The sequence below is a fragment of the Corvus moneduloides genome, chromosome 9 (assembly GCF_009650955.1).
Source record: "Corvus moneduloides isolate bCorMon1 chromosome 9, bCorMon1.pri, whole genome shotgun sequence".
NCBI lineage: Eukaryota > Metazoa > Chordata > Aves > Passeriformes > Corvidae > Corvus > Corvus moneduloides.
In genome coordinates this window covers 22,508,218-22,533,200 of record NC_045484.1, presented here as the reverse complement: position 1 = coordinate 22,533,200, position 24,983 = coordinate 22,508,218, and the positions used below count along the sequence as shown (strand labels likewise).

At 45.9% G+C, this 24,983-nt stretch overlaps 1 protein-coding gene across 2 annotated transcripts in view; it reads left to right on the top strand.

Annotated features, from left to right (window-relative positions):
- Positions 1-19,473: 19,473 nt before the first annotated feature.
- The window catches only part of ERI3 (ERI1 exoribonuclease family member 3), a 130,486-nt gene continuing 124,976 nt past the window's right edge, over positions 19,474-24,983 (top strand). Inside the window, exon 1 of one of the 2 annotated variants that reach the window (XM_032118843.1) lies at positions 19,474-19,543. The gene's annotated coding sequence lies outside the window, so the exon portion shown is untranslated. The other variant, XM_032118844.1, reaches the window with a different exon arrangement.

Genomic DNA, 24,983 nt, shown 5'->3' with positions numbered 1-24,983 from the left:
CTTCTCCTCCCAGTCCCGCCGTGCCGGCCTCGCCCACCCGCCTGGCACCGGTCACATTTTCCACCGTGCAGCTCCCTCCCGAATTGCAGCGGGACGCTGCTGGGCCCCCTGGGCGGCAGCTTCTCCGCTCCGGGGCAGCCCCGTGCCCTTCCGGCCCTGAGGCAGCCGAGTCCCCTCGGGATGCCCATGGGGACGAAGCCTTCTCTCATGCACCCTCCGCTATCTTCTGGCATGGGATGGGCACGATTTCCAGGGGTGGGCATCATCCCCAAACTTGCCTTGGACAGCCTCAGCAGAGCCAGAGAGCAAATTAGGGACTTAACACTCCCAGTGTTTCCCAACTGCGGCACGCACGCACGTACGGCACTCACACTGCTATTTTAATGTTTCCTGAATGCACGTTGCAGCTCTGCACAAACCCTTCTGCACACACGCTCCACCTCGGCCACAGGCAACTTCCCTGCCAGCCCTAGGAGTGTCCCGAACAAAAACTGCCAGTCATAGGAAATGGAAGAGCCAGTTTTAGATGGGGACTCAAAAGAAACACTTGTCTCATTGTTTCTTGTGAAGTACACCTAACATTGATCCAAGAGACTTATTTGTTTTGCTCAAGAGTGAAATGTTTTGAGTTTTTTCTTCAAGTACTAAATATTTTCATGTTGTTCTTAAAGATAGTAAATGGGCAGCATTTTATGGCTCTTCTCTAATTCTGCACTGGCATTCTCAAAATACAACTGTGCTATGTGACATACACTGAAAAAAGAAGTCCTCTCCGTGAGCATCATCAACCACTTGGGCTATATTCTGTGTATGACAGCAAGAGGGATCACATGCTTATGTCATCCAACAACTTTTGTGTAAGCAGTGACTCATGACTGAAGTATATGGGCTGAGTTTACCTGTTACTCCAGGGTCACTGAATGCACCAGCCCCTATAAAACTGTCCACAGGCACAGCATGAAGCGTGTCCTCAGGCCTTAACTGGGTGCAGATCGTGATGGTTTGCTTCTTGCTGGACTGAAACTCACCCATCCTTCCTGCAGCATTTCAGAGGTAGGTCTTATGCAGAGTGCTTGCATGACTTTTGAATGACAAAATCTTTGGAAGTGTTAGAAATAATAATAATAATAATCTTTCTTATTTTCACACTTAAATTTTATAAATAAAACAATGTGCATTTCAAGCTTCTCAACTCAGGAAGAAAGCACCTGGGTGAAGGAGCTTCGTGTACGTTCTTGACATAACCACCAGCTCAGCCCTGTTCCCTGCTCTGACCTGCAGCACAACCACTGAGAGGCTGATGATACCAAAAAAAGCCTGCTTCCCTTCAAGGCATCTGCTCCACTGTTGCTTTCCTGCACACCGTGTGCAAGAGCAAGGAGAATGGCAAGGCAGGCACCAAGCACTGCCTTCTCCCATGGATCAGCCATGGCACAATGGTAAAAGCAGGCTCAGATTCCAGAACTCCTTTTCTGCTTTGTGTAAAAACTGGCATTTGGATAGTCCAGGTAAAAATCTCTCACAGATTTGAGCAAACGTAATTGTGCATGTATTTTGCTCATCAGTAACACCTTGTAGTTACCCTCTGATTAACCAAAGTTATAATTTTTTTGTGTTGGTCATTTCAAACACCTCTTTGGAAACAGCTGCCCCACAGGCTGTGCATAGAGACATGTCTCAACACCTGAGTCCTGCCATTTTGTGTGGGGACTCTGAATTAGCTGGCACCACACACATTTCCATCCTGCAGCATGCTCCTCACCAAAAGCATCAACAGTTCAGGACTTCAGTAAATATTCCACAGGGTAGTGTAGATGAGCCACATTTTAAATAACATCAGAGTTTGACACACTTCAGGAAGCCACATTAAAAACCATCCCTTATCTCCCAGGGACCCTGAGGAAAACATTCAGTCACAACCCAGCTCGTGCTACAGCTTCACCATCAAAATTACAGAATTCCAGGGGAAAAAAGTGCTCTTATTATAAAGCTGTATTTTCAGTACTTACAACATCATGAAAAATGATCTCTCAGATTTAAACTTCTTTCTTTTGTTCTTAGCCAAAAAGCAATTTTTTTTTTTTACTCTTTCAATTTCTTAGTATGGAAAAAGGGATCTGACTTCTGCACCAGTGTCCAATTTATGCTAGCTGAGAACCAAGCTCTGTGTTTTGAGGCTTGAAAAAAAAGGCAGCTTTATTTAACTTTATGTTACTGCATCGTCACACACAAACTTAATACAGCTTGGATTCAGGGAACAAATCTGGCATTTAGCTAGCTTCTGTGAGCAATGTCTTCAGAGGAAAATAAGAAGATACAGTCAAGTTATTTATATTTGTAATTACCATTAATCTGTATTACTAATGAGGATTTTGATCCTGAAAATGGATCCATAAACATGGACTCCTGCACCACTATGGAGCTGTGATATGCACAGAGGCCCATAGGAAAATTTTCCACTGAAATATATATGCTACACTGATTATTTGGGCCTCAAAATAACTTTGAACATTTGATTTAACTTTGTGTGTGTTGCTCATCTCTAAGAGTAATAGGGGACACCTCCAGTTGTGGGGTTTTTTTTAACTTAATACTAAAGCAGAATTTGAGATTGTTACAGGCTATCACAGTGCTGTCCCTTCCCGTTGCAAATGCTGTTCTAAATACTGAAGTCTAAATTAATATATACAATCCTGAACCTACAGGGTTGATTGGATGCACTTAACTTTATGCATACAGATCTCAATAGGATTACTAATAATACATAAAGTCAAGTGTAGATGTAAATTCCACCATGAACAGGGCCTTGACTGGAAGTCTGCTGTATTCTTACAGTACCAATGTACATTCTTAAAACAAGACATCCCCTCACTCATCATTATGTCCTCTAGCTGCTATTGTATAAAATAAGATTGAGAAATGTGATAAACTGTAGCAGCAATGGCAGAAAGCAAGGGGCAGACTGTGTCACACGTGTACCTGCAGCACATTGGGATCCTATGAGAGGGCGGTGCATTTGTTGGGAGCTGCCCTATTCGGTCCCCCAAAAAGTGACACCCCAAAGAAGTGGTGAAATTCTCCAGTTATGGACCTACGTCCTGAAGTCACTGGCACCATCACCACCCATAGCTAGACCCAGACCGTTCCTTGCATCCCATCATCTGCAGTATGGGTGGAGGAGGGGAAGATGGCAAACGAATTACTTAACTAATTAAAAATGAACTTTTTCTCGCAATTAGTCTCGGAGGCGGCAGTCGCTCCCAGCGGGGTGTGGGTGGCTGGCTGCCGTGTGTAATGTCCATGCCCTCTGCTGGCTACAGCCAGCGTGTCTCAGCTGCGTGCCACCGCCACCCTGCCCTCGCCGCTGCGACAGCGGCCACTCCGGGAAGGAGGTGCTGGGCAAGGCTGCCAGTGCCAGAAGTCCCTGCTGTCCAAATGATTTTATCCCCTGGTTTTGTCAGAGCTGTGACCCTGGTTTAAGCATCCCTAAGCTGGTGGCTACATTCCAGGAGAACAGGAGCTTGGAGGCTCTGCAGTTAGTCACTCTGATGCTATTAGCAAGGACATCTGAGAGGGAGGTTGACTTATGAGTTTGGGAGTATTATTCTGGTTTTAGCAGCTGATCTGGGCTTTACTCTAGTGGTTGGTGTAAGGATTGTCCCAGAGCTCAGGAGAGATAACATGGGATCTCTTCATCTTCTGAGCCATCTGTGGCTGCCCTCTGCCAGACCCCTCTCTCTTCAGAAGAAGAATTTGGCAGAGGCAGGGCTGAAATCATACTATCTGCCAGAAATTTGAAATTTAGAGCTGGCACACTCTCGGTGACTAGTCTTCCCAGTATGAGAAAAAAGTCCTTTAAATGACTTGTTGACTCATACAACTAGTACTAAGAAAATTTTCTTCAGCCTACAAAAATTTTCTATGGCTGACAGATAAACTCATTTTCTTCTTGTTCATCATCATCATCATCATCGTTGTTGTCACTATCAGCATCGCTATCATCACCATCACCTAGATCTCTTCCAAAGTCTGCTAACACAGGAGAACCTCTTGGTTTTGCTTTTCATAACACGTTGCAAGATGCCACTGTAATTTTAAGCCTTGCTCATCACCAAATCTCTACAGCAGAGTGGAGACCATGCCTGGGATTTTGCAAACAAATGTTCTTTATAAATCATTGTCCTGCAGTACCATTTCCGATACGACATTCCCCTTGGAAAAGTCCTGCACCAAAAGGGAGGTTGTAGACTGGAAGGCAGATGTTATACAAGTAACTATATCAACTGTTTTAGGAGCACTGCTCTTATGTGAACATCAACCACATTATCATTTCTACAGCTGAAGCCTGACACAGGTAAGATGTCCAGAGCCCATGTGCTCCTGAGGAAAGTTCTCTCCAAAACTCTGGTAGCCACAGTGGGTGATTTAAGCACATGCACGCAGCAACACCCTTTCCTATCAATTGTTTCTAAAATTTGATTACAGCACTGGACACTTGTTTTCTGTACAAGCATCCACTCTTTTTTCAGGGCTTTTTTGAATCCCTCTCTGAGCAATATCCTGTTGCTAGGAGTTCCACAGGCTAATGGTGTGGAAAAATATTTCCCTGTGAGAAGAGCTACACCTGTCCAACTCCCCTTCTGTGCACTATCCATCACACTGACAGCATAGGTAACTTGCCCAGGATCATGTCAAAGCGTGAAATAGCTATAAAGGCAACGCATATGTGTTTGTCATTTTTGTCATTAATGGGATCAAGCAAAACTAAGGCAGAGCTATTGAACTGTGCTACAGAAGCCAGGGGAAGCTGGAGCCATGTCCGAGAGCAGCTCAGAGTGGTGGCTCCTGCTTTGGCCCATGGAAAGTGCATGGGGTGAGCAACACTTTGATCTTCTTATTTAGTTGTGTTTGCTGTGACTGTACCACAGGGAAAACGTTGTGCTTATTTTTGGGGCCCAAACAAGCTGCAGAGCCTGGGACAGGGGAGCACTACCTCCACAGCCTGGACGTATGGCTCCAGGCTCCTCCTCCTCTCTTCCCAGTTCAGTGGGGAAGCCCAATTCAGCAGAGGATGGGAAACAATACCCACCTCCCCTTTTAGCCAGGCAAGCAAACCTGAGCAGGACAGGTCTAGTGAGCTTTTAAGGCAGCTCTCTGGTGTGATTAGTTAGAGCTTAACATGAGATAAAATCAATTGGAAACTTGTGTGAGTTAGGGCTGCTCTCATCAGTCAGAGTTTGCAGCAGCCAAGTGCAGCATGATTGTTATTAATATATGCTACAGATATATAAGCTAAAATGGGGCTTTACAGTAAAAAGGAAGACAAGTTGCTCTTTCCCAAGAACATACAGACTGTGCATGTAATTCAGGGCCATGCTCACATCTGTAGTGGTGGGAACTGCCTGTTCTTAGGAGAAAATACACTTGTGTCTTACATGCATGTGTACTTTCTCATGATACTGCATACCACACAAGGATGTTGTTTAGGAGTTTAAAGTGCTGAGTATTATGGTGGTTGTGGTCCATCGCAGGAGCCGCATTAGATATGCGGCAGCTCACACACCATGGGTGACTTCAGACAAGCCTATGCTTTTGTGTCTGCCTTCTTTCAAAGGAAAAATGCTTTCTGCCAATGCAGTAAGTAATCCTGTATAAGGCTGGACCTCAGCATCAGCTGTAGTGCTCACTACTGTGACTGCTTTGATAATTCCCATGCTGTCACATGAATGGGATTGCACCATAAACTCATGCACCTTAGCCGTGCTGATGGCCAAGCCTACATAATGGCCCAATGCATTGGTGCTAATGATCCAGTGTTTATGGTGGCCCACAGCACCGTTGTCATGCCAACGAGATGGTATTCCTCCCTAGAAAAAATAATAATAACCAAATAAATAAATACTTGCTTTCTCTAGACTGATCTGTCTAATAGGAGTTGGAGATTAAATCTGAAGGGAGGAAAATCCAGGCTGAAATACAAACCAGTCTCTGTTCAGAAGAGAGCAGAGCAAAACATCTTTTTCCCTCTCCATCCACTCTGTGCTGTGCAGAACACTCTGTGCAAAGCCTCCTCTCCAGTGAAGCAAACCCCTCCTGTGGCAGGGCAGGGGAGCAGGAATTTCTGTCTAACCAGTCCCTCCCTGGGGATTTGGGTCAGGCCTGGGACTTCCATACTGAAACTCCCCTATCCTGGTCCCACAGCAGTGTGGCCCCAACAGAGACACGGCACGAGGAAAGCCCATCCCTATGGCTGCCACACTGCCCATGAGTACCCAGCCTGACTAACCTGCCTCCTGCCCTGCCCCAGAACGTGGTGCCCCAGTAGAGAGTTCAGCTCTGAAGCACTGTCAGGGTACTTGCAGTAGGAAGGGTGCTGCTACAGACCCAACTGAGCATCACTCCTCAGGATCCTCCCTTCCCTTTCCGACAGGCTGACATGCTTGAGAGCTTCAGCTGTTCCTTACCTCAGTCACCAAACCTGGCTTCAGCGCCCATTTTCACAACCTCTTCTTAAAATTTTGGAATTTTTTTTTTTATTTCATACAGAAATAAACTGCTGCTGAATTCCAGGACTTGGTGCCTGGCTATTCCCCTCCCAGGAAATTGCCCATCTTCCTCTGAGAAATACCTGTCTTCTTTCTACCAGTCTTTCTCACAAGTCACTTCTCACATGCATTTCCCATTCCGTTTTCTCGCCCCTCTCTTGTCCTTTAATCCAGCTCACATTACTCTAGCAGTAAATTATTTAAAGCAGGCAAATACGTGCAACAAGCCAGCTTTCTGTCAGACACAAGCCTGTTCAGAAACTGATACACTCAAAATTTCTTTATCTTGGCCCAGCTTTATCTTGAGCTAGCCTTTTCTGCCATCCAGTTCAAATGCCTCATATCCCATCACACAGTCCCAGTGCCCCACATATCACAACCCTTCAGATTCCTGCCTTGATTGTTTGGAGGAACATCTTGTTGGGGTCTCCTCTCCCCGCTGTGTGGCCCTGGGAGAGGGGCCCTGAGGGGAGACACGAGGTTTCCCTGTCCCTGCTCAGCCTCATTCCCCATTGGTTGGTTTGTGTTCCCTGCGCGGGCAGAAGGACCCTTGGTCCGGTGACTGGAACAGTTCCTCGGCAGAGCCCCGGCCATGCGGCTGGAGAAATAAACATCTCTGAAACAGCTATCAAGAATCCGTCCATATATATTTCCTTTCCATGGGACTCCTGGTTTGGTATATGTATGTTGCAGTATCCCCACTGCAACAACATCTCATTGCTTCTGCAGTTTTCCTGTAGACCTCAACCCCTCCATAGGATCTATAAGATAGAATTTACTGTAATTCAGATAATTATTCAGATAACAAGAATAGCTTGAATTTTAAGAGCAAATAACATCAATAAAACTTGGAAGAGGCATAAGCCCTTACTGTACAGGTTGGACCAGTAGCTGGCTTGAAGAGGAAACTGGTACAGGGAATGTCTGGCCCTGCAGTGTAGTTTTCGCTTGCATGCCTGCTGTGCCTTCTGGCACCAGAGGCAAGACACAGATTAGCGGAGCTCTAGGTCTGGTCCATCTCCACACTTCTTCATTTTTGACTCTACTCAAAATTCAAAAATGTGGTGACAGCACCCCAAATTGAGCATCTCACAGCTGAGAGCTATCACCTGCACTCACCATGTCAGCCACTTTCCTTCGTTAGCAGTGAGACAGTGAGTTGGTTAAGGCAAATGCACAAATTCCCAGGTGCCTGCAATGCATCATGTATATCCACTGAGGCTGCATGTATTAATTTCTCCCTGTTGTATGTGAACTATGTGAAAGGTCACTTCTTCCTGTCCTGTGTTCTAGGCTGGTTTTCAGGAGACTCCTTTCCATCCATCCTTCCATCAGTTCATCAAGCCACCCATGCACAGCACTCTTCTCCCTCCACAGGCTGTGACAGTGAGAGACAGACATAAGGTTTGACCAAGAGGTGTTAAACAGACCTGACAATTTGTGTGCTCTTGTAGGAAATCTCGAACTTCAGTAGCATCTGGGTCTTTCTCCCGGTGATGCTCTTGAAGCTGTCAGGTTTTAATTGTCCTGGAGATGTTCAGTGTCTCTCTCTTATGTCTTCAGAGCGTGTGGGTAGTTGACCCTGTTGAGTAATGTCATCTCATGAGACAGAAACACATGTTCATTGAGATAAGGGTGAGCTGTCTCCCATAAGGTTTGGAATCAGATCTCAGTTGGTCTTTCTGTTACACATTCTATTGGTGTGATTCCCCCCTCCACTGAAATCCTGCAGGGATATATTTCAGTGGGCTAATTATAAATTCCTTCTGTCTTGCAATAGCTGGATACAGCATGCCTGGTGGCATGAACCTCCCCTTCTTCATTCGTGTTGTGCACCTCTCTTGCTGCAGGCAAAAGTAATTTCCCCAGCCTGGAAATGTGATTTAATTTGACCTTGTTCACACGGGTTCTGCATCTTTTACATTCCCACCCCCAATGATAAAACAGGATCAGAGGAAATTGCAGTGATTCACAGTGATGCTCTGCCTCAGCCTCCAATTCTTCTTGTTCTTTCCTCTCCCTGCCATCCCTGCTCTGCCTACCCACCACAGCTACAGGGTACTTCTGACTGTAGGTGGAGGATGTAAGAGGGATGTAAAGATGTGGAACCACACGCTTGTGTCGTATCTCCTCTGCCAGGAGAGGCAAATTGTGTGTCTTTCCTTAGGAGACATTTCAGGAGTGAAAGGAAAAGAAACTGAGAGCGAGAGTGAAGAGGGAATATCATCAGAAACAAGGGGAGTGCTCTAGCACTCTGTTTGTCAACTGTTTCTGTAGCAGATCCTTACTTGCAGTCCCTGCCTGCCTGGATCCACTCCTTCAGCCATCCACTGCCTGCCCCAAGGCTGCTGTCCTAAACTGCAAAATCTACTGTCCGGTGGCTGCTGTCCCCACTCTTCCCACTAACTCTTCCCTGAGATGGTAAGAATAAATTGTCTAATTTAAATACCTCAGCCCTGGACTCCTAGTGGTCCTATTTAGAGGAGCATCTGTGGAAATCCTTGCACTCCCCTTGTGCAGGTTCAGAAGGTCTTGTTTGTGGGATTCTCTCTCCCTTGTCCGGAATTTAGATGCTCAGCAGTGACACATAACAGTGAGCTTCTCTAGAAGACAGTATCTCTAGCTGTGTCAGAGGAGTGTTAATAATACAGTTGCTACTCTGCAGAATCCCAAAGCATATGAGATGCTTGGAGAGGCACATTCTGGCTGTGCATTGACTGCCTCCACCAGTAAACTTGGGCATGGGGACAGCAAGCCTTTTTACACCAGCTCAGAGAAGCTGTAAGGCATGACAAGAAACACTGGCTATCCATAGCATTAAGCTACTGAGCACTAGGGAAGCATGCTCACAGCATTCTTCCAGTAATAGGGATGGCATCAATTGTCAGCAAAGCAGACAATCTGGCTGCATGTGTCATTCAGACTTGTTAATGCTCTGTTTCTCACCTGCTAGCTTTCCCTTTTGTGCTGAACTATTACCAGAACCTTGGGAAACCTGCTGGGTCCAGTGCCAAATTATGTGGATCCTTTCCCTCCAAGTGCAGAAGATTTTTGTCTCATTTTAGGTGTGTGGGACTGTTATTCTTACAGGAAGTTTCTGAAGGGGATGAGAAATGTTTCAGATCCCTTAAGAGATCAGGGCTACATTTAATATTGCAACAGCTTTATCTAGAGAAGGTCATACTTGCTCTTTCTATCTCACTTCAGCAATTCACATCGAATGGAATATGGTCTAAACAGGTCATTTCTAACCCCAGGTTGTAGTGGGGTATCTTGGGACAGACAGGAAGGACCACAAGTGGTCTCTAAACTGCTGATAGTTGCAAGTGTTGAATGTTGAGCTTTTGCACTGAGAAGAGACTGGGAAGGGGCAGGATGGAGGAGGAGGAAAGTATGTCCTCTCATTAGCACTCTGTGAAGTTGGGAAACAGCTGCCAGAGCTGGGCACCACAGTGGGTAAAGGACAAAGCACTTGCATGTTTTGTACCCGGTTGGTCGAGCCTGATAAAGAGTAGGAGGATTTTGACCTGGAGAAGCTGAGTTCCTCCAGGGTGTAGACTTTAAGGCCTGAAGGTTCAATTCTGAGCATGTGGTGGGTTGTCTGCATGTTGACGGGCTGACCAGTGAATCAGTCTGGGGGATGGAGTAGTTTTATTGCTTTCCATCAGCTCGACACTTTCTCTGTCAACCAAAGCAAGATGCCTTGTTCCCTGGAGCCCCCAAAATGATGGCTTATGCCTCTCACTTGAAGGAAAAGGTCCACCTGCAGCAGCCTGGTCTAAAACCCCACAGCCTGGCTTCAAGAAGTGGCAGTAGGAGCTCATTTCCAGTGAACTGGATGTTTGCAGGGCACAGTGCAGGACTCGGTGAGATCCAAGCACTGCCCACTGCCGAGTAATGTTGTTGTGAGTAAGAGACTCATATAAGCCATCCATGGTTTCTATTCATTTTCTGCCACCCCCCCAGGCAGCTTGTGTGAGGCTGAGCAAGTCGCTTGCTCTCTCTGGCTGCAACTAAACTTATCTTCATTATTGCACATTTTGGCTCACTTTCATCCTCTTCTATCGGGAGGAGTTTGCCTCCAACCCTGATCTTCAAGCAGGGATGAGCATGCTGATGCTCCTTCCATCCTCTCACAGTCTCGTGTCTATTTAAACTGTAATGTTTTAGGAGCAGGGACATTAACCCTCATCTGGATTAGCATTGCTCTAATGTAAATAATATTAGTTACATTATAGATGTTTCTGTAATTAGAGTTCCTGTTTCTATAGGCATTTAAACACCTCGTCTCCTCATTTGACAGTTATGTTATTTGATTTGTGTTCTCCTGATGTGGAGATCAGTACAGAAACCCTTTTATCTCTTCTCATGAGCAGGTTTAGACTATGATTGGATTTGATTTTTTTAGAAACGTGTGTAGGGAGGAGCCCACAGATACCAGGTGTGATTTGTGTAAGGTGGGATACAGCCATAGAATTTAAATGCAGGTTAAATAACATGGCAAGAAGCAGGGCTTTAATCAGTAGGGTTTTTACAAGGAGCATGAGGTAAGGACAAACCCTTTCAAAAGCAGGGGGAAAAAAAGAGCTGGCCTAGCTGGTAAAACCTTGGAAAAATTCACTTCCTTGTCTCCATTTGCCTACATTTTAAGTGGGACACAACAGTATTTGCTGGTACTCTGAGGGAAGCCCACTCCTGAAAAGGTTTAGCAGAGATGATTTTATCAGAGATGCTTGCCTTGGCAGATGGCTGTATGCTTTAAATTTAAACAGAGAGGCATAAATAGTAGAAAAGAAAAGAGGGTAATAAGAAAAATATTAAACTGCCCAGTGCAAATCCTTGGGGAACTTCAATTGCAATAACTGACCTCCCATATAGCACCATTTATTTCATTCACTGGCAGCTTTATAGGTGCTTGTACAGCTACAGACGAACACCAATTTGCCAGTGCAGTTTGTTTTGATAACTGTTGTTTTCAATAAATCTATATTAAAATCAAAGGGAAAATTAAATAGACTGAAGTCAGTGGCACTAGAGATAAGGTAGCACATTACTACACAGGCCTCTTCAGCTGGAGGAGCTTTCCCTCCCATCCAGTGTAGGTCACAGGTGTGATGAATTTCAGTGGTCTCAGCTGTGCTTTCTGATGGCAGCCAATGTGAGTGAGAATTTTGGTGAGGGAAAAGAATTTTGGTATTTTCAAGCTCAGTTACTTTCAGGGCTGTAACAAAGGAGGAGGCTGGGGGAGGATGCACCACTCACTTTAACAGGCTCTTTCTCTTGGGTTTCAAAGGACAATTGCAAGTACAGAGGTCAAGGTCGCCAGCTTTTGAACTCTGTGCTGTCTCTCCCAGGACCCCTTAGGTGTTCCTGCTCCTATGTGACATTCCACACAGCTAGTACCTGTGGACTGAAAGAAGCAGGAGAAGCGGGATCTGCAACTGGTCCTCTGGCAAGTGGGATATCTGTGTCTCAGATTTTTCTGGACATGGCATGTCCTTCTCCTCTCTACCCCTGGCAGACTAGGTACCTCCTGCAGCATTAGGGGAAGTCCTGGTGGAAGAGAGGGAGGAGAGAAGAGAGAATAGAAACTCCAGGGAGAGTGCTGAGAAGGAAGGAAAGAAGAAAGAGAGGAAGGAAGGAGTGAGCTAGGGGAAATGATGGGAGGAAGAGAGAGGCTGGAAAAGGAAAGAGAGTCTCCAAACACTGGAGAGGAAAGACAAAGAGGCAGAAAATAGAATAAACAGAAGGGGAGATAGTGGGGAAGTTAAAGCAGTGTAGGCAGAAGGTATGTGAGAGCAAGGGTCTGACTCCCAGACCAGGCAGCAACCCCCTACTCCCTTCCCTCTGGTGATTTTAGCTGTCCATTGGAGGTGAGTGTTTCTGGAGATAAAGGCAAGACTTAAGTTTGGTAAAAGGAGTTGCTCTGGTCAGGAGTTTAGGAACTACTTCAAAGACTTGGCCTCTGGACACTTGGAGCAGCAGGGGCTAGAACTATCCAAGTAATTATTTCGTTTCGATGGGGCAGATTAGAGGAATGTTGGGTCCAGGAAGTTTTCCGTAGCACAAAGCATCGCAACTGAGTTCAAATAAACAGTGAACCTAAGAGATTTCATAGCAGAGTAAGTAATTTTTTTTTTTTTCCAACAGACCAGTTTTCTACCAGAAAACAATGATTGGAGTAACTGGGAGCATTTACTAGGATGTATCAACATTATCCAAGCTTTTGGTGAGACATTATTAAAAATATTCATATGTGGGTTTTGCTCTTTGGTCTTTTTCCCCCATCTCTTTCTGACAGTATTGGTTTATTCCTCTTATATGTTTATACCCCATTTGGTCCAAGCACTTGGCCTCAAACATGGAATCTCCTGAGCTGGGGGGAAACCAGGTGCTCTCTGGGTAAAGTATTTTTCCTTTGTGAAGTTTTGCTTCCCTGCCCACAGCAAAAATCAAACCATCAGTGATGACAGGCTTGTGCCAGACCCTTTGCCTGGCATCCATCAGACCAAAAGCTAGATCAGATTTTTCAGGAAAAATCATGTTCCCTGGGGTTGTTCAGACTGGGCCAGGCATTTCTTCCCCTGCTCTAGTCTCTTATGTCCATCTTTGAAAGGCATATTTGAAAAATAATTGTCAAAACCCATTGTTGCCCCAGCTTAGGGCAGGGATCCTTGTTGTTCCTGATATTCAGTTTCACAAAGACATTTAGCTGGTTTAATAGGAATCTTAAAAGAGGGTGGGGATTATGCCTGTCGATGTAATGTACAGTATGAGGAAAGGAAACAGTGTGGTGTAATGGATGGTTTGGACTTCTAGAAGGATGTAATAATAAAACAAAAGAAATGTCAAAGTGGTAAAGTGAAAAGAAATACACTATTTTTATTTGGGAATGTATCATTAACAACAAAAAAAATCCGAGCACAAAACTTTTTGTCCCAACGTAGGTCAAAAGTCTTATTTTTTGAAACCTCAGAATTTCCCAAGGGACACAAATTCCTCTGTTATTATTTTTGGCCAGCTGTCTCCCATATGACTGCCCGTGAAAAGTATTTTATCTCAGGTTAAAATCCCACACATAAAAATGTCTCTCTACCTTCCAGCAGGTGTGCTTGTCCTATGGGAAGATTTGCTTTATCAGCAATGTGTTTCTCCAGGAGAAATGCTTAATTTTAGATGTTTTTTCCATTTACACTTAGAGTTCAAGACACTTGAGCAGCGGCTCAGTATTGGGTGGCCTGTGCAGGCGTCAGAACCCTTCCTTTATACACTGTAACCCTATTAGCTAAAATACTGGCAAAGAGATTTTGGTGAAGTGTTTTTTTTTAACGTCCCATTAAAAATGTTTAAAATGTTTCAAAATGTCCCATTTCACCGCTGTTGATGCCCTCACTTTGAAATACGGCTTTCCCATGACGACATAGCTGTAAAACACATTCAATTTTTTCTTTTTTTTCTTCTTTTTTTTTTACTAGTTAGCAATGGAGTTTTGCTATAGCTATTAAAATATAAAGAATAAACTGCACCCAATTGCACAATATTTTTTACCAGGGTTAAGCCTGAATTTCTTTGTGGATGGCATTGGAATATCAAGATTAAGTATACAGTGCAAGCACAAGGGTTTTATGACATACAATAATGTAGCAAAACTTGTATTTCTTTACAAAATTGACATCACTGTTTGCCCTTCTTTCTTTGTACTTCTTGGGTCTGATTTTTAGGAGCAAGAGTTGGAAAAGGCATGGTAGATGATTCAGTGCAGCTCCCTTGAACCAAAATCACGTTGGCACCAATGGGACATTTTACAGTGCTGTAAGTGGCTGGTTTCATGGTTCCCACTGCTCCTCTCGGAAGGTGATCCCACAGTTTAATGCATCACAGCCTCAGGAAGTTTCTCCTGATGTTCAGCCCATGTTTTCCTTTGGTCAAATATCTTGGGGAAATCCTTTGCTGAGGGGTCATTTTATTTTGTGTTTTGGTGCTGATGCCTTCCTGACACATGTAGGTAGTTTTTCTGCTCATCTCACCAGCAAAGTGGGGGGGAGGGGCAGAAGCTGGATTCACTGGGACCCACAAAAAAGGGAAGAGCACTGATATGCAGCCTGAGCAACACAGTTGTTTGTTTGTTTTGCATTTCACTGCATCCTCCTGCACTCTTCATTGAAGTGGGATTTTTTGGAGACAGGACCAGCCTGTCTGACTAGCTTTGTGTGCTCAGTCAATATGAGGTCCAGCAGGGACCATTTTGTCCAACTCAGCAAAGCACAGACCAGAGAAATAAAACCCAGAGGTTTGCTCAAATCCAAGCAGATCTCCTATGGAGACATCCCATCCTGATGTGAAATGTCCAAGGCTCCCTTGTCCTCTGTTAACACAGCCCAGTCAATAGCCACTTTCTGATGTCCTGCAATGTTTTTCTAATGCACTTTATTTCCTAGCCTGCCAAGGGCTGTCCCTCTCACCTCTGTTTTAACTGGAAAAGGATTTCTACCCCATGGCCCTGATTCTGGCTGAATTAATGGTTTTTGAACTGAATCAGCACATTTGAAGTTAAAACAGATCCCCACTGAGTCTGTACATTTTTATTACTGTGCAAGGAGTGCTTAGGAAAATAAAAGGAACGAGAAAGCCCTGAGAGCGGACCACCCTGTTGAGGGGGGAAATGTAGAAATCAAGCATGTTTATATGAGTGATATTTATAGGGTCAAGTGACATATATTGTACGAGGCCTTGGAGCCCAGCTCAGGAATACCACATACCAGTCTGGGCACTCATACTCAAGAAAATTTAATTGAAACTGAAGCAGGTGCAGAGGAGGTCTACTAAGATGGAGTGGGAAATGGAAAGATAAGGTGGTAAGGAGACACAAGAAAAAATGGCTTGTTTAGGCCACCAAAGCAAAGATGGCAAAAATGATTGGGATCTGAGAGCTGCCTATAAATACACCAGGAGAGGCAAAGAAACCAACAAGTTAAATCAAAGGATCATTTTTCCAGAACAAATTAAACTAGCTATAAATACATTTTATCTGGGAATAAGAAGTTTTTCCATCTGTCAAGTAGAGAAAAGCTGAAGAAGCCTTGGGTTAGCATGGACAGGTAAAGAAACATATTTGAAGATGGAGGTTGATAAATTGGGATGTTGGAGAGGAAATTATATTACAAGATGGAGGAGAATGGCTCAGTATCCCTGGGACTCCTTTCCTGACCTACACTCCGCAATGTGGATTGCTTTTATCATCTGAAATACCCGTTTGCCTTTTCTTTGCTAAGGACATCAGCACCTTTAAAATCTCCTGTCATTGTCACCCAAGAGCCCTGCGCTGCATCTGCAAAGCTCATAGCCCCACAGAGCTGCTGTTGCTCCCAAATTCATCAAGGGGGTCACTGTCAAACAATGAGACACACTTGCTCCCACGGGGTTTGAATGAGCTGCTTTCTTTCAAAACACCCTTTAATTGACAGCTAGAAATAGCTTTCCATGATGACAGGCTGTCATTAATATCATTCACCAGAATGATACCCCAGTGATAGTGTATATGTTTAGAGGAAAAGGGAGAGAGAAATCCTCTGCAAACAAATGTTTCAACAGAATACATGAACTGAGCTGCGGTTTCAAGAATGACAACATGAATATAAAAATGTACGTTGTGAATATTAGTATTCCCTTAAATACGTACTCACGTTGGTTAATGAGTCCCACCGGTGGCATTAGTAACTGAAGGATTTGGGTTGGCACGTTATTAACTTGTTAAGTAGAAAACAGTGATACAAAACTACTTGTCATGTGTATTATAAGACATTTAAAAGTTTCACTCAGCATAAGCAGCTGAACAGTACTAAAGGAGTTGCCTTTAAAATGAGCTGATGTTTCTTTGTGCCATAATCATGTAAAATCCAATTGCTTTAAAAGGAGCTGTGCTCCATAGGCCCTTGGGAAGCAGGCACTGGGAGAAAGGCTGGGAAATGTCCCTCCTTCTCTGTGCTGACCCAGCAGCAGGCAGAGACCTGATAGTTGATCTTGGGTTAGGATGAGCTCAGCCTTTTCTTCTCACAGAGGAACCCTTGCAGTTGCCACGTAGGGTCGGGGGGGGTTATTCTGTATTTTCTGCCTTACTCTGCCCCACTGGTTTGCTACTTTCTAATCAAGCTCTGTCCATCCATCGGCCCAGTGGTGGCTTAACATCTGTGCTGAATGAAATGATGCCTTGTTAAGAAACTGTTGGGGTTTTTAAACAAATAAAATTTCAGGTAACTGTAGACCAGGTTCTTGCATCTGCTGGCAGCAGCAGAGGGATCCAGCCATAGGAGAGAAGGTCACAGCTGAAATTTTTGAGATGATTTCCACCCAAGGTTTGAAGATAGTTAGTTCTTCATGTAAATCAGGACAGAGCAGACACTGCCCCAGCATGGACCCTATTTCCGCTGGGCTCCTTCTAGCCATCTCAAAATCTCTAAAGTAGGACAAGCAATTAAGACACCAGAGCAACTCCTGAAACACACTTGCTCTCGGATAGAGTTGGTCCTGAGGCAATGGGGTCAATGGGACTGACATGGGCTGTGCTACCTGGAATAAATAAGGTGACCCTACTGAGCAACTATCAGCCCTTTGGCCACTCTTCCCTGCCTGCATGACCCAGTTTCTCAGCATTCCTTGCCCAGGGCCCCATGGCAATTGTCTGCCTTTACTGACAGAATCCCTTGGGGAGGGAAGCTGTTCCCAGTGAGGATGCTACAGGAGCCATGTGCAGTGATGGGCACGCCACAGGATATCTATTGATCACCCTCATTTATTTTTCCAGAAGCCTGGAGTGAGCCAGATTAATCTGTAGGTGACATTTTCAGTGGCCTGCAGTGTTCATTTGAGGCATGCACGCCCACAAAAGACAGGCTCAGACATGAACAATACAGAAACAGTGACAATATTTCATAAAACATGGCTCTCTTCAAACTGGTTTGGGTGCTGATAGCTGTGCTGGAAAAAAATGCCCTCTTTGAAAGTGCAGTTGCTGAAGGGAATCTTTTTGATGTCCTGCAAACCTTGTTCGGTTCTCACAAGGGTCACAGAGGCTGGCAGAAGCCAAGGTGTGGCCCCTGGTAACTGCAGATAGCTCAGCTGGGAAAAGGGGCTTCCCCAAAAAAACTGGGCAGGAGGAAATCTGCCTGCTGTACTTCCTGGGAAACCTGGGAAACAGCACTAGGCTTGGCTGATGAAAAAAGGATATGCACACATCTATGGACCATTCATTGTTTGTCCGGACCAAGGAATTACTTTTTACTGCAAGATGCAGAGGTCAGCAGAGGAAAGGCCTCTTCTCTTTCATCCTCTTAGAAACACAGGCAGGCTGTGAGCCCTAAATGTCAAGCTTTGGGGTTGTAGTATAATTTCAGCCAGTTTCCATTCCTGCTAAGGGAGGGCCAGGGACAGATTGCTCAAGGAACACCACAGTGCAACGGCCTTTGATTCACGCTCCTGGGCTCCTGGCAAACCATACATCAGTCACCAAAGACTTGACAAATCACAGTGATATAGCTAAGCTTAGAAGTAAAATTTCACATTATCCTTGCTTATGTGGGTGGGAGGCTGAGAGATGCCAAATCTAAGAGGGCTTAAAGGAACTCTTTCTATTATTAAATGGTTTGCTGTTGGTATTTTTATAGTTCTGACAGGCTACTTTCATGGTTCAGGCCTCCCAAGATCAAGGCCGCATACAAACAGGAAAGGATAAATCCAGCCTGAAGAGCCAGCAACTCAATTAAAAGCAGAAGAACCAGGCAGATTCAGTCAGGCAGCCAACCCACACTGCATGGACCATCAGTCAGTGATCTCTGCACTCTGGTGCTTATCTTTGTCCAGTATTTTAAGGCATGGAGGCAGAGAAAGGCTTAAGGGATGATTTAAAGAGGACAGCAAGATGGCAGGTAGGACTGCTCCTGCCTGCAGGCAAAGGATGGGTGAGGTGGTCTCTAGAATCCCTCACAGTCCTATGTGCATGAGTCAGTGCTCTGAGTTTGCTAATTACACATATGAGGAGTATCAGAGGGATGCAAAGGAGCTGCTGGCTTGAAGTGTGGAGGTGTGAGTTAATGTGAGGAGCAAGGAAGGAAGCAATGCAGGGAATGACCCCAGCTAGAACACTTGTCATTGCAGCTGAGATTCCAAGAGTTGTGACTGTGTCAGTAGGCTAAAGATTAGTTATCACTGCAGGTAAGTTCAGAGAATCACAGAATTGTTAGGGTTGGAAGGGATCTCTGGAGATCATCCAGCCCAATCCCCTTGCCGAGGCAGGGTCACCAGAGCAGGTGACACAGGAACACTTCCAGGTGGGTTTTGAATCTCTCCAGAGAGGGAGAACCCACGACCTCCCTGAGCAGCCTGTTCCAGTATTCCTTGCCATGCTGTCTGGTAGTAGCTACTGTCCCCTGTCTAGCGGGCAGGGATGGGGGGCTCAGAACCCTTGCAGAGCATGACAGCCAGTGAGATTTGACATGTCCTGACTCAGGGTACCAGCCATGTGAGTGGGAAGGAAGTGCCACAGCTCAGGGGTGTCTAGCAAAGACCAGGCACGGTCCAGACACAGGTTTAGGATAGGAGCGATGAGTGAGCACAGTAGGATGGAGGCGTCAGGGGTCGGGGGGGGGTTGTCCTGGGGACACGGTGGGATGGCCCTTGAGGACACAGGACGGGTAAGTGGTGGCCTCCGGGTAGACGAGGAGTAGGGTCGGTAGGGAGAGGATGAGAGTCCGCCGGGCACGGCGGGGCGGGGATCGGCGCCCGGGGGCCCGGCGGGGCCGGCGCGGCGTCGAGGCGAAGCCACGCGGCGGGGCCGGACGGCCGGAACTACGATCCCCAGCGTGCCCCGCGGCGCGGCGCGCGGCACGCGCCTGCGCGAGGGGGCGCGGCGGGTCGGAAGCCCCGCCCCCGGCGGCGGCGGGCGGCGCTGCGGTTGGGCGGCGGCGCTGCCGCTCAGCGCGGGGTCGGGGGTCAGAGTGCGGGCGGTGAGTGGCGGTGCCGGGCACTCGTGGTGCGGAGTGCGGGGCGCGGGGCCCGGCCGGGCCGGGGCGGCCCCGCCGCGGGGGTGGTGCGGGAGGCGGGCGGCGGCTCGGCCCGGCCCTGCGGGGTTCGGCCGGCGCGGGGGGCCCCGCAGGCCTGGTGGAGACGTGGGGCCGCCGTGGCCCGGGGCGGGGGGTAAAGGCCCGGCGCGGAGCGGGGACGCGGCCCGGCCCCCCGCGGCGGCGGGGCTCCAACCGGGGGCGTGGGGCGGCGTGTAGGGCTGCGGGCCGGGCGGGGCGGGGCGGGGCGGGGGTGCCGGCGGGGACCGGGGGCGGCCCCGGCCCGAGGGGAGGGCGCGGGGTGGCGGCGCCTCGTCCGCTCGACGCCCGAGTTGCCGGGCCCTCCGCTCCCCGGCGCGGCCGTGACGGGAGGTCTTGAGGGTGGCGGTGGCAGCAGTCCCCCACATCCCAGCTGGAGCGGGATCAGTCGCTTTCAGGGCTTGAGGAAGGGAAAACAGCCCGTCTGCCCAGGGGGTGGGCACGGGCTGAGCTGGAGGCAGCAGCAGCAGCAAAGATTTTTTATGTTTTGGGATGTGGAGGTTCATAGGTGGAAGTAATGAGGGAGTAGGAGGTTTGATTTTTTTTTTCTTATTTTTTTTACCCTGTGAGATTGAACAGATCACCTGTCTCATATCTTGAGAGTGAAGTAAACTTGAGAAAGCTTAGAAGTACAGTCTGTTTACTTGTTTCCTGGGTGGCAGTAGGAATTTCTTCTCCTTTTGTTTTCTTGCTGCTATGCTGTTACAGGTGTTTCTTCCAAACTGAGATGTATGAAGAGGTGTTGTCATTTACTGCTTATGTTTTGTCTTTTACAAGTCCCGTGTCTGGTGGATTTACGTGGTCGTTGCTGGCCTGTTTGCTAATAAGTGTAACATTTGTTTTGCTACTTCTTTACTTATCTAGTTTCTTTATTGAGCTTTTGGTTCCAGAGATGGTGGATTGACAGCTGCTGTTTAGTCTGAACTCTTAATATTCTTTCAAGCTGTGACGCAAGGGACCAGCAAGTTTTCTAATATGTTAATGCTTGCACTGTGCCTCAGGAAGGATGAGGTACGCAGGGCTCCAGGAAAGTACATCTCCAGAGCACTTGTCCCATCAGATGCTGTTGACAGCTGTTTGAGGATTTTACTTGATTTCTTTCTACTGGTAACTTGAATTTCTTTTGTACTGTAGTGTCTTTTTGCAACTTTGTAGCATCGCATATCACTTGATATTAAAGTTGACATTTGAACTTTTATCCAAGAATGAATTATTCTGAAATTCAGTAGTATGTTAGAAGTCCAGTTGGTTAGTCTTCACTGCGTAGGCTTGGGAAATTTGATCTCAGATGGTGTTTTTTATTTCAGATATTTTTGCTTCCATTTTGAAGCACTGAATTCTGCCCTTTGCAACTGAATTTTCATGTTAATTTACAGTGTGGACTGAATGTTTGTTTTGTTTCAAAGAGTGGCCCTGTTGACCTTTTATGCGTCTTGTTCATCCCAAACTTTGGATTGCTTTACATGAACAGTGTGTTGGGGTTGGTATTCTTTTGTAAAGTTAGTGTGTCTAGACAGATTTGAGTGTTACCAAAATCCAAAAGAAGAAAGTGATTAAAGAATTTTAAAAAATGCCTATGTGCTTGATGCTAAATAAAGAAGACTGTGAGTTGAATATACACTGATAGGACCTAAAGTTTCTGCTCTGCACTTGAGAGATACTTCAGTTTGCTTTCTTTAGAAGGCCTGATTGCAGCTGGTTTGGTGCTTATCTTGTTTTGATTCTGTAAACTTTGGTAGGCCTTAATTTGATTTTGATTTTTTTTTTTTTTTTTTTTACCCCCTAAAATTTGGAAGTAGAGTTCTGGAAGATACTTCAGTGTGTGAAGTATTTGCACTTCACCTGTCCCTGTATCAGTCCTGTAGCCGCCTGCAGTGAAGGGCCTCAAGGCTGTGGAGTGCAGGTATGGTGACATCCAGGTAAATGGTGCAGGACTGCCCACTGTGCCTGGGCTTGCAGGAGAGCATGGAAGGCTGTAAGCAACTGTGCTTTTGTCACAAGTCTGTCCTTGGAGCTGAAGCAGGTATTTTTGCTAGAAATGGTCCTGCTGAGACTCCTGGTGTTTCACTCTAGTAGTGATGAGCTAACGTACCAGTATGGTGCCATGGCAAGCAGGGAAATGAGGGAAGAACTGGACAACTTGTGGCTGTCAAAACATAACCTAGAGCAGAAGTGCTGTCTGTGCTAGGGACCATTTGGACCGTTTCCCTTCCCTAAGAGAGGTGATCATAGCTGGCCAGAGGCCAGCTGAAAAGTTATGTTCTCTCTAGATATGTTGTGCAGGTAAAGATACTTCTCTTCCAAACAACAAAAAAATTTTTTTAATTTCAGCTATATTTGTTACAATAATTTTTTTTACTTTTCTGTGGTTGAATATTAGGGTCAACATCTTCCCTGGCGGATTTTCTGGGCTGAGACTGGGTTGTGTGGAAACCATGCCCCATTGTAGCTGCTACCCTGCTTGGGGCCTTTGCCAGTGTATCAGGACACAGCTTTGCCAGAGTTCTGGCTTTCTTTTAACACTTTTGAGTTCATTTGTGAAGATCAAAAGTTATCAGTTTATCGAGCAATGCAAATCTTGTCTCCCCAATCCAGGCGGGGATTCATTTGGCACTCAGGTGTTAACCTTCATTTTTCAGATAACAAAGGTGTGCAGCTGTATAAGTGGTTTGAACAACTGTGGCATTCATGTGTATGAAAATGAAGTAATTATGCATGCCAGATTCCATTAAACAAAGGGTGGCCTACTATGTCTCCTTTCCACTAAATCAGGCCAATATGCAATAGTAGCTTTTACTGACTAGATGCGTAGTAGCTACAGATCTCTGGCTCCTGGCACTGGGAGCTGTGCTGAGGATTGAGAGCACTGAAGTGCCATAAATTTCAGAACTTGTCTCAAAGACCAGGGCTGGGAAAGTTTGAATGAAAACTAAGACATATTATTTTTTGACAGCGAGTTGATTGACCATTGGAACAAGCTGTTCTGAAGGTACTGGGGAACCTCCATTCTTCATGCTGCAATTCAAGGCCAGAAACTTTTCTGAAAGCTGTTAAGCCTTTGGGCTTGACTAAGGAAATGGAAACTTAAGGGCCAGCATTACATGAGGTTGAGACAGCATGGTCTGATGGGCTTTGTGAATTCAAGTTTAATGTGTCTACGCTGCTAGAGCCAAGATGACTTCTCCATTCTCTGCAAAGTGCCACGTCATCCCAGGTGTCTTTGTCCTGGTCTGAGTGCGTGGTTTGGTGAGAGGCTGAGCTGACCAACAGCTCCCAGTGGCTTATGTCTCTCCTGCCTCTGCCAGTGTGGGCCCATTCTCTTCTTTGAGCTTTGGTATTTGTCCAGCCTGGCCCTGAGCTAATTCGTCTCACTAAACCAGCCGGAAACCATCTTGTTTTAATTGTGTTTTATTCTGGCTGTGCTAGTCCTTTTATAGGTTCCTGTGGTTGAATCGGCTCACAGAAGGGCCAGACAAGCTCAGGAACTGGTGTAATGTAATCAGCAGGAGAGTAAGACTGGGAGGGAAGGACAGGTCTGCCTCCTTTTGGCCTCCCAGAACTATTGGCTTGGTTAACTTCATTTTGTGTAGTTTCACACTGGTGCATTTTCTAATGGCTCCCAGACAGAGGCAGGAGGCTGGACTAGAGGATTTTTGGTCTAATCCTGTGCAACTTTCTTTTCCTTAATAGCAAATCTGTTCTTCCTCTTCAGCTTTTGCTGTATGTGTCCCTGTTATTGCTTCTTTGTTTTAATTTTTGTTCTTTCCTTTCTCTACGTTTCTTCTAAGTGACCAGTCCTTTGCTGTGTGGAACTTCTTCAGACTCCAGCTTAGACCCGTTTGCTCATCTGCAGTTACTCTTGGAGAAGGTTTAAAAATACACAGCAAAGCCTGTCTTAGGAGACCAGTCAAGGAGCTGACGAAAGTGGGTTGCCTAGCAGAGGTGGCCTAATAAAATTGGAGTGGAATTGTGCTGTGCATCTTTGGGACGGCTTCTGGGTGGTCTGTTCAGACAAGTTCATGTCCTGCTGGTGTGGAGTCTCATGTGGGTTTCACTGTGTTGTCAAGTGAACTGAGATGTGTTTGTTTCCCAGCCTTGTAGGGTGCCATAGCTCCAGCAAGTGCTTCCCTAAGTAATCAGCGCCTTCGGCCTCGCACATTGTGATCTCACAAGCCATCGCGTCTGTGATGTCACAATGGAAGAGATTCTGGTGCTCTGACATGTCTGGTCGTGCCTTTGACAAATCAGCCAAGGAACCCAGCGGCAAGAATGAGCTCAAGAAATGGGAGAGACGTTCCTTAACCCAAGAGTGCCCTCCATCCTTTAGTCAGCCTTTTCTGTGTTCACTTACCTCTTCCATAATGACCATACAGAGGGAAACCAGTGCCTGTATAGGATGAATTATTTTTTTCAGTTGACCTACCGAGATGCATGTTTCTCCCAGATGAGCAGTTGCCCAACTTTCATCCTGTAACCCTCATTCTTTTCTGTTGTTCCCCTCACTTGTATTGCTTCTAATTTTAGACTGTAAGTTCTTGAGAACAGGGACCTCCTCATCGGCAGTGGGAAGAGCCTGGGTGTGATTGTGGAGTGCTGTAAAAACAAAATGATGGATGCCAAGTTGTATCTGAGCTGAGTAATGATGGGGCAGCATATAGACATGCCACGACATTACAAATTTTCCAAAACACAGGCGTGGTTGTCTAGCAGTGCTGGAGACAAACCCAGCCAAACGTGAAGGGAGTGCAGCTGTGAAGTGTACTGTTCTCATGTTCAAGTGATGATACTGTGAGGTTAACAAATTAAAGAAGCAAATTTACCTGTCTAAAATTGTGTTACTTTATTAAACAGTTCTAAAAGCTTTGTCTTTTGTTATTTGTTTTACTTTATGTTGGTTTTTTTTTTCTTTTTGGAAGTTTGAGTGGTGAGAGTGGATAAGCTGGTCTTGTTCATAGTCTCTCGTTTCCTGCCTCACAGGCTAGCCAGGTGGTGTCATTTTTGGACTGTAGTTCATCTAATGAAATATTCGGGTTTAGGTTAAGGTTGATTAAAAAAAAATCCTGAGTTATCTCTATTGTTCTTCAGTTATGTCTTCACACAAGTGAAATACGGGCTCACATTTGACCTCTGAGTATGCATTTGAACAGCTACCAAAATTGAAGTCCTGCATTTTTTGTTATACTCTGTTCCAGGTGTTGCTAAATGTATGCAATTTTGTTTTACAGAAAGCATCCCTATTACCCCAACTATCTCCCTCCATAATTTTAATAAAATAGACAAACCTGACTTACATTTTTGATTGGTTGTGGTTGCTCTAGCCTTGAGTTCAGTCGTATGTTGGAGGCCA